Here is a 14,787-nt window from a genome sequence, read left to right on the forward strand (position 1 = left end):
GCGTGGGGGCACGACGCTGGTGCGCTTCACACACACCTCCCCTTCAGAAGTAATATGTTCTACCGCCCTACGCCGTAGTTCAGCGAAAGTCCTAGGGCGGTTGCGGATGATGGATTCTCCAAAAGGACCGGGGCATACGCCTTTCACAAATGCGTACACGATCATAGGCTCCTCGGTCGTACCAACCTTCACGACCTGGGCCCCGAAGCGATTGATATACTCCTTCAGGGTCTCCCCTTGATACTGCTTCACATCAAACAGATCGTAAGAGACCGGCGGCGGGGCCTTGTTTGCTAAGTATTGTTCCCTGAACAATCATGACAATTGGCGGAAAGATGTGATATGACCATCTGGAAGGCTGATGAACCAGTCCATAGCCATCCCGGTCAGGGTGCTCATAAAGAGCTTGCACTTGGCAACATCAGAACCGCCTACCAGGACTATCTGTGTGTGAAATGCAGCAAGGTGCGTCTCTGGGTCCTCCATCCCGGTGAAGATCACCTTGGGCCCCGCGAACGTGTTCGGGATCACTGCATCTAGGATCTCCTGCGAGAAAGGGGTGGAAAACTCCCTTGGTGGGGAATGGTTCTCCATCTCGTCATGTCCAGGCCGCCTCCGGTCATTTCTCAGGCCCTGGCGCAACTCCTCATTTACACGGTGGAGCTCTTCATTTCGCTCATGCGAGGCATCGAGATCCGCCTGCATGCGTTCCTGTTCCATTTTCGACTCCGCCATGTCCTGCTGCAACCCCCTCATTATCTCCAGGACCTGTTGCATGGATAGTTCTGCTGGGGCTGCGCGTGCTGTACTTCGTCTGGTGGGGCCATTGTCACTCCAACCTCCTCCAACGTTACTGCGACTTTAGTACGTCCTTGAACTTGTGATGGGACTGATGTTTTATATCGGCCCCACGGTGGGCGCCAAATGTTCCGTCCGGTTGACCGGGACGTCTTCGTGCGCGACCTCAACCGTCAGCTAGGGACTCCTTCCCACTGATTACCTGTGGATTCCTGCAAAAAAGAGGACAAAGAGGCGCCCTAGCGGCCGTTTGCACTCTGACGCTCAAGTCAGCCAACAAGAAACACCAAAACTGTTCACCTCCGTCTCTGAGCACCACGTATGGCACTCTGAAGGTGGTAAAAAATAACTGTGTATCGTGTGTCTGTGTTTTCTCTCTCTCTCAGGCCAAGATATTCCCCAGTCCCTTGTTCGTAACCTTGAAGCACGAGCAAGCAACTAGAGAGTTCTGGTAAATTTGCCAAAAATTCCAACCCTGTTTCCAACATTCTCCGCGCTATTTAAACTACCCAAGCATTTAAAGCGCCTTAAAGCGCCTTTAATTACAAATGTAACGCACTCAATCAGCGTATTTAATTAGAAAACGTAGCGCAGTTAAGACGTTGAAACGCTTGGGAGCCATTATAGTACCTGAATGCTCGAAAGGGAAACTGTATTGAATGACTTTAATTACCTGGCACCTGACTAAAGAGTGTTTCTATTCTGGCATGGCTGTCGTACACGTGGAGGGCCTCACGACGCCGTAACCCCATCTGGGGGCGCTTTTGCCCATCTGGGGACGTTTCTACGTGTGAGTCCTCCCGCCTGGGAGTGCTACTACGCTAGGGGTGACTTTTTGGGTGCCAACTCATGCCCCCAATTATCTAGTCACTTACTTTGAGAGCGTATCTGCCTTCCTCTCGTACTCTGCACCCGGCTACCCTAGGCGTGACCTTCCTCTTGAGTCGTATCTGTCCCAAAGGCATCTCTGGGGGGGCAGAGGTACTTCACGAGTCAGGCTGCCCTACACTGGTGTCATCACTATGGCCTTGAAGCCACCTTTCTCTCCTTTTTATTACTGTTCCCTGGTTATCCAGGGTTTGGGGCCTTCCCACGGCGTTGCTCCCTCCATGGTCTTTCCTACCCATGGGTATCGGGGAACCACACCGTGATTGCCTCGCTTTAGTACTGTTTGAGCTGGCGACGCCCTGGTTGGGCGACGCCTTCACTTAGGCGACGCCTTGCCTTGGCGACGCTTCCTCTTGGCGATGCTGGCACTCGGCGTCTCTTCCACCTAGGCGGAGCCTTGCGTTGACTTTGACTCTCTAGTCGTTGACTTTGACCTTGACTTAGTCAACGCCCGGATACGGGACGGTACAAAATTCATTCTCTTTTATTAGACTAAGCTTCAAGGTTCCATTGAAAACTCAATTGAATATGTGGAACAAGCATTTCAATCAATATTTGGGAAAGAAAAACTTAGGATAATACATTGTTATGGGAAGACTATGACCTCGCCAACATTTAAAAAAGGAAGAAATTGTTCTATAAGAAAAGAACATGCAAATGAAATGAGTGTCATGACGAAGAAAATTGAAGAACTAGAGGCAATGGTAAAATTTGTTGTAAAGAAGCAAAATCCAGAGTTAGAGGAGGATAACATTAATAATACAATGACACGTGTTTTAAGTAAAGAAATTAGTGGAATGGGTCTACATTCATCTGCATCCACCCATGATCCTCATTATGAGCATGTATATTTAACTAAAACTTGTTTATTGGGCTTTAAAATATGTTTTCAAGTTACACATGGAACTGTTTTTATTTGTAATGTTGGAGGAGTGCATATAAAAGTTACTGCTTCATCCTTAAGTTTCTTCTTTTTTGCTTGGATCTTGGAGATATAAACACATAGATAATCATATTTCAATTTCAATTATGTTAATATGTTTAGCGATGTAGATTGGAATATGTGGTACTCTTGAAGTTGTGTTGAAAACACATGCATGCAATTTTCCAGCGTTACATGAAAGTTTAATGGATTTGATTAAGGCATGTTCTTGATTAATTAAAACACTTCTATTTATACAATTATATATTGTTAGTTGTTATATTTATTTTGTTTCAATTAGACTTAATCAATATATATTTTTATATTTTTTTTTGCAGCTTGAAGGCAATGAAGTCAATCTTGAAAAAAAATTAACTTATTGATATGTAGTATAGAAACAATACATTATGTTTTTTTAACACTACAAGAAAATAACAATTTAGTCACCGAATTCAGCGACTGAAAGTGAGTGGGTACAATTAGGACCGAAATACCTACTAAATACCCTTAGTGTCAAATCTGCGACCGAAATAGCAAGCAAATGAATTGTTAATGATGTTAGTTAGTTTTGCAACCAAATCAGCGAATGTAGTTGATCAAAGTGATGGAATTCTACAAAATTGGAGTTCTAAAAAATTCCAAAACAAGAGTGTCATTGCCAAGGCGAATCGAGCTGTTGAGAAGGGAACCTCAACCTACTATGGTGGTTCCATATCTACAACACCTCACTTTGAGAAAATGATAATATTATTATATTTTTTGTTTTCCTATATTTAATTTAAACACAATATATTATATCTTTTTATTAAATTTATGTACACTAAGGAGCTTGAATGACAACCAACTACGGGAGGTTGCAGAGAGAATGAAGAAATTGAAGACTGGACAATGGGTCAATGACAAGACCTGCGACCTTTAAGTTATAATTTAATTTTTACTATATGTTTTCTTCACAATAATCAATTTGACTTCATTTTCAAGAGAAATATTAGAAATGTCTAGAAGAAGCCCAACAACAGCAAATGCTTGAAGGCTCATCTTCGCAAAACTCTCATGTTGCCTCTATTGATGACAATGAAATATACATTGATGTTGTTGGAGGTGGAAATAAAAAGGGAAAGTCTATAGACATAGTGTATAGAGCAAAAGGTTTAATAGTTCCACAAGTGGTCATTCTACAACAAGCCAAGCTTCAGTAGTCCATAAAATAGGAGAAATGTGTGAGATTATTCAAAAGCTAAATGATGAACTTATGGCAAAAGATGCAAATGAGCAAAAACTTGAAGAAAAGATGGTGGTATTGATGAAAATTCATGAAGAACAAAGTGAACTCATGCACAAATAAGCTGAGTTGATGGGCAAACAAAATGAGCATATGCAACTCATTATACAACACATTCAAATGAATAATCCCATATTAGGCTCTTCAGATCCTACTAAAAATGGACATCATAAAGGATACCACATTAGAGATGACAATTTTGAAGAAGATTAGTTGTATGTTGAATTATATAATAGATTTGACTCTTTTAACTTGTTTTCAATAGTTTTTGTTGTGTAATATGATTTACTTTTAATTTGTGTACAACTCTTTCTTAAACTTAAACTATGTATTTGAAGTTCATTCCTATTTAGCTTGATTGAATTTTGAGTATTTATAAGCAAGTTTGAAATATTTTTATAAACAAGTCAAAATACCCTTTTAAATAGGTATTAATAATACATATAAAAATAGCCACTGAAACTAATTTGGTGGCTATATATACAAAGCTTTCGTTTAGCGACCGAAATAGAATCGGTTGCTATAATTTTAAAAAAATATTTAGCCACCGAAATCAACTTTGTCGTTATAGGAGCGAATTAGCCACCATAAGTTTTTTTTTAATTAATTATTTTAATCCATTAGCAACCGAAAATGGTGATCGTTATTACCTTTTATTTTAGGCATCAATTTAGCCATCATTTTTTGTATAAAAAATTGCTTACTAATTTGGTTCTTGAATTCTAGTGACCAAATTTTCTACGACGGACTAGACACCAAAATTTCGGTCACAAATTTGTAATCAATTTATAATTCGGTTGCTAAATGCTTTGCGACTAGGATTTTCACTTCCATTTTTATTTGGTAATTGTTTCAGTTGCGAATATGTTTAGCGACTTATTGTGCTTTTAGTGGCTGAATTTGGTGGTCGTTAAAAGTGATTTTTTTTAGTGTAAGTAAGTTTGTAGTTTTAATTTCAAAGACTTGTTCCTTATCATTATCCTTGAAGAAATTTTATTTTGATTATGTAGTTTGAACACATCCATTGAAATATGTGAGATTTCTTGTTACGTCATTACTATTTTAATATAGATTATCCTTCAAACTTATTCTTTCCATCTTGAAATTTTGTATGAGTAATTCCTCTAAAATTAAAAAAAAAAAACAATGCATTATTCTCTTTATAAAAATCGTGACCTATTACAAATAGCCTTGCTCAACTAGACCAAGGCTAAAATATTGTTACCTAAACATTAGGCCACGTTTTTATGTTGTTGCCTAAAATAATATTTTTTGTAGTCTTAGGATTGCCACATGGCATGCTGGGAATGAAGAGTATTTTAAGAACTCAATAGTCATCTCAGGAGTCTCCTTAACTTATAAATAATAGACTCCCCTAACTTCTAGACTTAATTGATATATGAAATTATGTTTTTGAAATTGTCATCACAGTTATCCAAGTCTTTCCTCTATGATGCTCATTGCATTCTTAGAAGCAAGAACCTTGCCCTTTGCACATTCTAATCTCACGCCCAAACCAAGAACCTTCATGACCATTTGGTGCTTCCTCCACAAATTTGTAAGTCTTCTGCTGCCTTCCATCAATCTACGCTCAACAATCAAGAAGAATTGCATCATCTAAGAATGACCATGGAAAAACTTCCATCACTTTATATTAAAAACACCTTCAAGAAAGCTTCAAGATTCCTCCAAGAACTTGAATCCTTCCTTTCAAACTTGAATCCCTTAGCTCAAAAGCCTTACAAAAACCTTTTGCAACCTAAATCCATTGCCTAACCCATTAAGAACATCTATTCCATAATTACAACTTTTTTTTTTCTTATTCTAACATTACCTTAGGTATGATCTGCTCGGTTGTGTGAGTTATGCCTAGCTCGGCCTAGGTCGGGCGTGGGCCCAAAAGTTCGTTACAAGCTCAACCCAGTTGTTTTTAGTAAGTTTACGTGGAAAAGATAATTAATTAAATACAAGAATAATTGAATTAGTTATAGCTCATTTGGGTGAACCAGTATAATTTTGTGGTGTTTAATCTTCCTTAATCTCTACACTCATTTACTATTTCATGTGTTAATCTGACAGAAAAGAAATTTGTTCAATTAAAATGGAATATGTTCTTTCTGGGTGTGTTCATATTGTTCTTGTTATTTGGAAAATCAATCTAAATATATTGTTGTAATCAGTGTGTCTAATTTGGTGATAATTGAAGTGAGTAGGTCTGTGAAAATCAAATACATCAATTGACACAATTCTTTTATCTGTGAAGTTTAATATTCAAAGATTGTATCTTGTTTCAATTCTCTGTTCTGAATCTACACAAATTAATGTGATACATTGCGTGCTGATCAATGCTCTCAATTTCTGAAAATGTTATAATTGAAATACTGTTCTGTTAAAGTAAACAGAAAAATAAATCTGTTCTTTCCAATTTAAATCGATTCTTTTACTCTGTTTTGATAAAATAATGAATCTGTTTGAAATTTTTAAAAGCTCAATTCACCCCCCCCCCTCTGGAACTCTGACACTATTGAACCCAACAAAAATGAAGTTCAACTCGGAGACTGACCGAAGTCATTCGACGAGAACATTTGGCGTCCACCATCGGGCCCGATAAAATCTAATCCCATCCACATTTACCATCGAGCCTTCTGCCTTGATGAGAAACGCAAGGCAAGGACTGCTGGGATCTGAAGGAAGCGAGGCCTCAACCTTGCCACAAATCATGGTGGTAGGTAAAACTGATCCCGCTAATTACCGTGACATAAATAATCATTATCATTTAAATCTGTTGAGATTCTTGAAAATAAAAAACATAATTTTTATTAATTAAATTTGGTATCATATTATTATGAAAATCACATAAATTATTTATCATTTAAGACTGTTGTGATATCATTGTGAAGATAATAAATATAATTGTATTTGAATATATTATCATGTTATTATGAAAATCACATAAATGGTTCATAATTTAATACTCTTGTGATATCATTGTGAAGTTAAAAGATATAATTGTTGTTATTTAAATTTGTTATCATATCATTATGAAAATCACATATATATGTAAATTTGTTATCATGTTATTCAGAAGATAACATAAATGATTAATTATTATCTTTAAGTCTTTCGTGGTATTATTATGAAGACGAAAGTTATAATCGTTATTATTTAAATCTGTTATCTTTTATTATGAAAATAACAGATATATGTAAATCTTTTCTCATGTTATTTTCAAGATAACATAAATGATTAATTATTACCTTTAAGTCTGTTTTGGTATTATTATGAAGATGAAAGATATAATTGTTCATATTATTATGAAAATAATAGATATATGTAAATTCGTTATCATGTTATTCTAAAGATAACATAAATGATTAATTATTATCTTTAAGTCTGTTGTGATATTATTCTGAAGATGAAAGATATAATTGTTATTATTTAAATTTGTTGTCATATTATTATGAAAATAACATATATATGTAAATCTGGTATCATGTTATTTTGGAGATAACATAAATGATTAATTATTATCTTTAAGCTTGTTGTCATATCCTTGTGAAGATGAAAGATATAATTGTTGTTATTTAAATATGTTATCATATTATTATGAAAATAACATATATATGTAAAATTTTTATCATGTTATTCTGAAGATAACATAAATGATTAATTATTATCTTTAAGTCTGTTTTGATATTATTATGAAGACGAAAGATATTATTGTTATTATTTAAATTTGTTATCATATTGTTATGAAAATAACATATATATGTAAATCCGTTATCATGTTATTCTGAAGATAATAAATGATTTATTATTATCTTTATGACTGTTGTGATATTATTCTGAAGATGAAACATATAATCGTTATAGCTTAAATTTGTTATCATATTATTATAAAAATAACATATATATGTAAATTTGTTATCATGTTATTCTGAAGATGACATAAATGATTAATTATTATCTTTAAGTCTGTTGTGATATTATTCTGATGATGAAAGATATGATTGTTATTTTTAAATCTATTATCATATTATTATGAAAATAACATATATATGTAAATTTGTTATCATGTTATTCTGAAGATAACATAAATAATTAAGTATCATAATCTTTAAGTCTTTTGGGATATTATTCTGAAGATAAAGGATATAATTGTTATTATTTAAATATGTTATCATATTAGTCTGAAAGCCGCAAATATATTTAATCTGTTATCATGTTATTCTGAAGACAATACAAATTTTTATTATCATTTAAATCTATTGTTATATTATTATCATCATCGTTATCATGATCTCTCACACGAGAGAAATTATTCTTCTTACTGGATATGGAGCATAGTAGTGTAAGAGTACATGTCTAGGAAAGTTCTAGCAAGGAAAGACTTGGTATTTAAGCGCGTCCATTGGTGACCCACCTCTCTTCCCTGAGAACTTACTTGGTGTACTAGTTCACGATCTACAATTGTTGTTCCAGTTGAAACTTAGATGCCGCTTCATCATCATAATTATCGTGAACTCTCCCATGAGAGAAATTATTCTTGTATTGGATATAGAGAGTAGCAGTGTAAAAAAGTACATGTCTAGGAAAGTTCTGGCAAGGAAAGACTTGGTATTTAAGCGCGTCCATTGGTGATCCACCTCTCTTTCCTGGGAACTTACCTGGTGTTCTAGTTCACGGTCTACAACCATTGCTCTACTAAACATTATTATTCATAGCGTATATTTAGATTTTAACTCTATGACAAAAGAAAAAAAAAGGAGATTTATGAAACAAAGATCAAACACTTTTGACAAATTTGCCATAACTCATGTGTCGAGAATGACAAATGATTATGTCCTATCGTAGCTCGACAGTAAAAGGCAGGACAACACCAAACTTTTATACTATACATGATCATAGAAGTGTTGGGCGATGGAGCTTATCGGCTAAAAATTCAAGATGGTGAACTCATCCTACAAACGTGGAACGCGACAAACCTCAAGTTTTATTTCAGTTCAGACATTTGAATTCTTATTTCTTTCCCTATGAATGTTATGCTATTTGAGGTGATGCTCTTTTTCCCCCAAAAGGGGTTTTTTAATGAGGTCACCTAGTAATAAATTCGTTCTTGGAAGATGATGTATGAAATAAGTTAGCCTGAATTGAGTAACATAGATGGTGCACGGTAAGACGACCTAGCTCGGCGTAAGTATGGTTACCTTGATCATAGACGCTCTTTATGGTAAATTAGTATGATGAATTATTTGGCTTGGCACATCATAAGATGACCTAGTCCAGAATGAATAAAGTCATCCGAGTATAGGCGCCATGTGAAGATGAATTTATTTGATGAAGTACATGGTAAGACGACTTAGCTCGGTGTAGGCACGACTACCCGAGTATAAGCGCCTTGTCATATGAATGTATTTTTGTAGATGAATTACTTGATATGGTGTACGGTAAGACGACCTATCTCGGCGTAAGTACAACTACCTGAGTATAGGTATCTTGCGAGTTGAAGTGATATGGATGAATTATTTGATTTGGTGTACGATAAGACAACCTAGCTCGACGTAAGTACGACTACCCGAGTATAGGTGCCCTACGAGTTGAAGTGATATGGATGAATTATTTGATTTGGTGTACGATAAGACGACCTAGCTCGACATAAGTACGATTATCTGAGTATAGGCGCTCTGCGAGTTAAATAGATTGGATGAATTATTTGATTTGGTGCATGGTAAGACAACTTAACTCATGTAAGCACAACTACCCTGGTATAAGTGCCCTGCGATAAGTGTACCGACCAGTCCTCGGTCATCGACTCCAGAGACTGACCTCAGACATCGCGCACCAGTGCCTGATAGCAAAGATGGGCCACACAAGGTGGGCCCCAGATGCGCATATCAGGGTGTTGGTCAGTCTTCGGACATCGGTACCATAGACCTCGATGTTGGAGATCGACATCAGACCTCGCCAGAAGAGGGAGAGATCGGACGTCGATGGTCTGAATAGTTGTATTGGGCCACGTAAGGTGGGCCCTAGAATTATACTAAGTTATCAGTTAAAATGATAGATATAAGGAAAGCCTAATTCACGAGGGATCCATGTAGGTGGTGTGTATAGCGCATTCGGGCGCGACACGAGTGAGTTATCCTTGGAGGCGCTAAGGCACATTAGGATTAGGGTTTCCAAGGGAAGCTCTATCCATGGCACGTGAACAGTTAGGGCACCCGCAGAACAGATGGCGCCAGATATTAGGTGCTCAAGTTGGTACACAGGCGACCACCTTGTTAGTCGTTGCACTCTAATTAAGGGAAGTTTATGTGCTAGATTACGCTAAGATTATGTAAATAGCGACTCAGGGACATTCTCCAAGGAACCCTAGACATGGGTAAGGGAAGCAAGGTAAACCCTAGTTTCAACCTATATAAAGGGTGCTAAGAACCTTAGCAAGCGACACAGTTTCTAAGACTGAAACTACTTTATACACTTGGTGTTTCTTTGCCCTAATACTGACTTGAGCGTCGAAGTGCAAACGACCGTCATGGCACCCTTTGTCTTTGCAGGTCAGAGTTTCTTCGATCAAGGAAGTGCGATTCTCAGGCGGAGATAGGAGGGGCAAAGGTTTCCGTTCAAGTCAACTGGCGAAGCGAGTCAACCGACGGGAACAATAAGTATTAGTTAAATAGGAGAATCATTCGAGATAGTGCACATTATGTCGATCGAGCTCGGAGTAGGTGCAAATATCCAAGCAGGCGCCTTGTGAGGTGGGATATCGTGGAACAAATACTGAATTCATATTGTAAAGCATAACTGCTCAAGGTGTCATGCCTTTTACCTAACTTGCAAAATGAAGTTATGTAGTGAATGTCCAGATAAAAGGAGGGCGCGTATGAAGTTGAAGTGAGAGGTTGTCTTAACCACAAAGGGTAGATTTTCTATCAAGAAAAACAAAGTTATTACTTCCCACACTTATGCTAGCAAAACCCTGTTATATTAATTATGTTATGATAAAAGAATGGGTTAAGTTAAGTAGCAAAACATTGGTGCATGAAAATAAACTCTTTAGAGATACAAAAAACAATATGCATCAAAGAGTTTGAAAGCGCTAGATAAGCATGAATAAAAGGTTCAAAGTGTCAGGTACGTTTGGTAGGAAAATAAATACTACATTCCATAAAGAGTTTGAATTAATCCCCCCTTAATTGGCCATCAACCACGGTTTTACCCGGGTCAAGCTTTGAAAGATCCAGGGTGGGATGGATAACCACTGCTTGTTCCAAACTATGTAGCACAGACACTGACATGGACGCGGAGATACATATAATCTCTAAAATGTAGCACACGGGACACGGATCTATATATTATATAATTATGAATTATATAAATTGACTATAAAGATTTATGTACACTAAGCATGTTTCAGGTATTTTTTTTGGAGCAAAAAGATGTTTTTCATGGCAAGTTCAAAAGGATTTGTTCCTTATTTTTATAATCATAATAAAAATTTATGCAATAAGTTTGAGTTTTTAGAAAAATAATGTATTTCTCCTTTTTAAAATTGTGTTAGACCCGTGTTATAATTGTTAGAAATACAACAAATATTTTTTGAATTGGACACTTCACTGATACATGTCCTACGAGTGTCGTACGAGTGTCGGTGTTCGATACGTGTGTCCGACACGGACATGCCATTTAAGAGGCGTATTTGAGCTTCATAGGTTCCAAGGCTGCCTCGAATCCTACTCGGCAGGATTGAGCAGCATCTTGCTTAAAGGACTCAGTGGCTTTGGTGAGGTCTTCCTTTCTACGGGTTACCTCCCTCTTCAACTTGTCGACTTCCGATAAAAGTGTACTCCTCTCTTCAGATAGGCTCGAGGCCTATTGGGCCTTCTCTGCTTAGAGTCGTTTAGCTTATTGGTATAGATTGTTCAGGCAGTTATTTTCAGCTCAGAGTCGCTCAATTTCTTAGTGTAGATGAATCAAGCGGTTGGTTTCAGCCCGGAGGCGTTCTACCTTCTTTTGAAGCTCCATTTTCTCCTTAATTGTTGATCCTCGACATCATTTTGAATTTTTGCCTTAGCATTAACTAGAAAAGCCATGGCAAATGCTTCCCAGATAGCTTCAAGGCGTCATGGAGTAGGTGATCTTCATCATGGACCATCAGCCTAGCCTTGTCCTCGCTGGGCAGGAAGAAAGCCTCACCATGGGCTGGGTCATCGAAGTCGGGGTCCCACAAACCTTTCCCCTTGAGCTCTCGGCTTCGCACTCCTAAATGGTGATAACCTCTCGGTGAGGTGCTTGATCGTCTGAGTGTGAATGCTCGGAAGGGGGAGTGGTCGCTTTCCACTTCCTCTTGAAGATGAGCCCTGAAGTGGTATGCTTGTCTTGATCGGTTGAAGTTCATGAAATCATAGTTGGAGCCTTCTTCTTCTATGTCAAAGACTCCTTGGGCAGGCTGGCAGCTGCTCTTATCTTCTTGGTAAGCTCAGCTAGCTCCGCCTTGCTGATGTTGGAAAGCATTTTCTCTACATGAAGACAAGTAAATGATTAATTGATATGATTCCAATAACATGATAGAGATATGACATGAACATGTTATGGATTCAACAAGAGTTGGAATATGATTAGGCACTTTTTAAGAATTGGATCAATGTTCTTAACATTCAAGAACTCACTAAAACACAAGTAACCAAGCCAAACTCATATAGAAACCCATATTATGACATATGAACCGATTAAAACAAGAAAGAACACAAATGAACCGATTAAAACTCAGGGAAACACAATTAAAATCACAAGAACAATAGACTAAAAGAAACTATCGAATATAAACACAAAGCAAACAAGTTCTACCGATTGAAATGATAAGAAACAACAAAGACATGTTTTAGAGTTTGTTTTGGAATGGAAATGGAAGGAGAAGATGAAAAGAACAAGGAAACTTATGTGGTTGGAGCTCTTGGAGATGTGCATGCCACTTGAAGGATGAATGACTTCAAGATGAGTGTAGTTGTCGCCACTTGAGAATCCAAGAATGCACTCAAGATAAGACTAGAAGAGAAGAAGACACAAGTCTCTCTTAATCTCACTCACCAATTTGGGAGAGGTTCTTTACTCACAAAATCAATCTTATTATTTCAAAGACCCAAGCCTTCCTTTTATAGGGAGAAAGACCAGTGACCTATTACAAAAGAAGCTTACAGGAGAAGCTTTACAAGGTAGCCTTCTAACTCTTCCAATTCTAGCGCCTAAATGGAGAGTGAAGAGGCACCTTCTAGATGTTTCCAAAACTAAGGCCTATAGGTGCTATACAAAAGAGGTGTCTTAGGTTTCCCACTTTAGCAGCTTCCTAAATACTACTCTATGTGTTTTAAATTTTATACAAAAGAAACTACAAAAAGAGAAAACATTTGAAGCCTACTTCCTGATGGAGATCAAGAAGAAGAAGAGAAAGAGGTAGAAGTTGAAGATGCTCAGAGACATATTAGTTCATCATCCTTTTTACCTCAAAGCATTACAAGGAGCAAATCTAAAGAATTAGGAAGCAGTCTTCAACTGTTTTCTCTTTTTGTAGTTTCTTTTGTATAAAATTTAAAATACATAGAGTAGTGTTTAGGAAAATGCTAAAGAGGGAAACCTAAAGATACCTCTTGTGTAAAGCATCTTTAGACGTTAGCTTTAGGAAGAGTCTAGAAGGTGTCCCTTCACTCTTCATTTTATGCGCTAGAAGTGGAAAAGTTGTAAGGCAACCTTGGATAGCTTCCCTTGCAAGCTTCTTTGTAACTCATGACCAATCCTTTCTCCTATAAAAGGAGGGCTTGAGTCCTTGAAATAATAGAATTGATATTTTGAGTAAAGAACCTCTCCCAAATTGGTGAGTGATTGAGAGACTTGTGTCTTCTCCTCTTCTAGTCTCATCTTGAGTGCATTCTTGGAACCAACCTCAAATGGCGGCATCTACACTCATCTTGAAGCCTTTCACCCTTGAAGTGGCGTGCTCATCTCCAAGAACTCCAACCACATAAGTTTCCTATTTCGTTTCATCTTCTTCATCCATTTTCATTCCAAAACATGTCTTTGTTGTTTCTATCCATTTCAATCGGTTAAACTTGCTTGATTTGTGTTTCTATTCAGTAGTTCTTCTTATTTTTCTGTTCTTGTGATTTTAATTGAGTTTCCTTGTGTTTTAATCGGTTCATTTGTGTTTTTAATCGGTTCATTTGTGTTCTTTTGTATTTTAATCGGTTCATTTGCCATATTATGGGTTTCTTTATGAGTTTGGCTTGGTTACTTGTGATTTGGTGAGTTCTTGAATGTTGTACCGCCCTGGTAGTCGGGAGTGATGACGTGGCATCCTGCTACAGTATAGGCGTGTTGACAAGGCGCCAGGTTGGCAGAAGGGAAGGAAGTCGGGGGGCTCGCGTAGTCGCCAGTTGTTAAGTTGGCGTGTTCCGATCTCCAGCTTACCAGAATCGGCGATCACCAGGTTGAAGATGAAGTCGCCAGATGTAGATTCAGGCGACCTAGTTATTGGAGATCGCCAGAGCAAGCACATCGCCAAAGACGAAGGAGAAGCAGATTATGAAGGCGGCCGGCGAGACCACAGGGAAGGTGTATGAAGGCCCTTAACTCGCCAGTTCCAGTAGAGATCGCACTCCCAAGTTAGCTATGCACTCGGCAGTACCATGCATAAGTAACTTAGCCAAAATGAGAGTCAGAAGCAGCGCCCAAGTCAAGGAGCCTCTAGATGATGGCACGTGTACAGCTGGATGCGAGCCACGTTGATGAGAATCAACTAAAGGTGGCTTTTTATAATGAAGAACAAGATCATTCGCCTTCACATTTAAAGTTTTTCTTGTTAATCTTTGCAAAAGATAAAGCCCAAGCCCAAGCCCAAGAAGGC

At 37.6% G+C, this 14,787-nt stretch overlaps 1 protein-coding gene across 1 annotated transcript in view; it reads right to left on the reverse strand.

The window, feature by feature from the left end:
• The window catches only part of LOC137807736 (uncharacterized), a 42,805-nt gene that overhangs the window by 14,377 nt on the left and 13,641 nt on the right, over positions 1–14,787 (reverse strand). The gene's annotated exons all lie outside the window — the stretch shown is intronic.

Source organism: Phaseolus vulgaris, chromosome 11 (genome assembly GCF_000499845.2).
Source record: "Phaseolus vulgaris cultivar G19833 chromosome 11, P. vulgaris v2.0, whole genome shotgun sequence".
Classification (NCBI taxonomy): Eukaryota; Viridiplantae; Streptophyta; class Magnoliopsida; order Fabales; family Fabaceae; genus Phaseolus; species Phaseolus vulgaris.